Here is a 1222-nt window from a genome sequence, read left to right as displayed (position 1 = left end):
CACGTTTTTTCATGGAGTAACGAAGAAAAAGTTTGCCCTGGAAATCTAGATGATCAAGTTTTTCTGTCTGATAATGCACGGAAAAAAATATTATCTATGTCATCTGTGGAGTTACTTAAATGCTTTTTCTCCAGAGAAAAAAAAACTATATCATAGAAGCTAGCCAACAAAATGGCTTACAAATATCTACAGAAGAACTAAACACTTTCATAGGTATATTAGTGCTGTCATCCTACAATATCCGAAATAATCAAGAAGAGTATTGGGAAACTGACCCCCTTGTAAAATGCTCTCCTGTAGCTTTATCAATGAGCCGCAATCGATTTCGTGAAATAAAATCAAAAATAAAATTTTCAAAAACTGAGGATGCTAATGATAAAGATAAATCATGGAAAGTTCGTAAAATATTACATTTATTCCGGCAAAATATTCAGCAATTTGGTTTTTTCTCAACAGCACGTTCAGTTGATGAAATGATGGTTCGATTTTTTGGTTGCACGAGCTTGAAACAGTATCTGCCTTGCAAGCCTGATCGATATGGGATAAAGCTCTGGGGCTTATGTGCAGCCAATGGATATCTATTCAATTTAGACGTTTAATGTGGCAAAAATGATCCAAGCATTGGAATGAATTTATTGGCATGTGCACTTGGCTCCAGAGTTGTTTTACAAATGATCAATCCACTTCTCAATGGCCTTTCACGAAAAAAATTATCTGATTATCATCTGTATTTTGATAATTTCTTTACCAGCCCAGATTTACTCATCCACCTGCATAAATGTGGTTTACGATCAACAGGAACTGTCCGTGAAGACAGAGTGAAAGAAAAGCATGAATTTGCAAAAAATGATCCGCGAGGATCGTACAAAGTAAGTCATGATCGCAACAGTGGGATGAATTTTATCAGTGTAATAGACTCAAAACAAGTCTCTATTCTCTCCACAGCATGTCGTATCACTCCCATAACCCCAGTGAAAAGATTTTCACGAGCTGCTCAAGAGAGAGTAGAACTAGGATTTCCTCGAGCTTTTTCTTTATATAATAATTACATGGGAGGAGTAGATTTGCACGATTTCAGATGCAAAAAAGCTCCTCCATCTATTACTTCAAAGAAATGGACTTTTAAAATTTTTTCACGAATAATAGAATCATCATTTACAAATGCTACCGTAATTTGGAAAATTTGCAACAAGAATAATATAGCTAAATTGAAAACGAAAGA

General features: G+C 35.0%; 1 pseudogene; it reads left to right on the top strand.

Moving 5' to 3' along the window:
- Positions 1 to 1193, top strand: part of LOC117181274 — a 10244-nt pseudogene extending 9051 nt beyond the window's left edge.
- Positions 1194 to 1222: the final 29 nt, after the last annotated feature.

Source organism: Belonocnema kinseyi, chromosome 10, assembly GCF_010883055.1.
Source record: "Belonocnema kinseyi isolate 2016_QV_RU_SX_M_011 chromosome 10, B_treatae_v1, whole genome shotgun sequence".
Classification (NCBI taxonomy): Eukaryota; Metazoa; Arthropoda; class Insecta; order Hymenoptera; family Cynipidae; genus Belonocnema; species Belonocnema kinseyi.
Note: the sequence above shows the minus strand (reverse complement) of the source record. Positions and strands in the feature narration are given on the sequence as shown.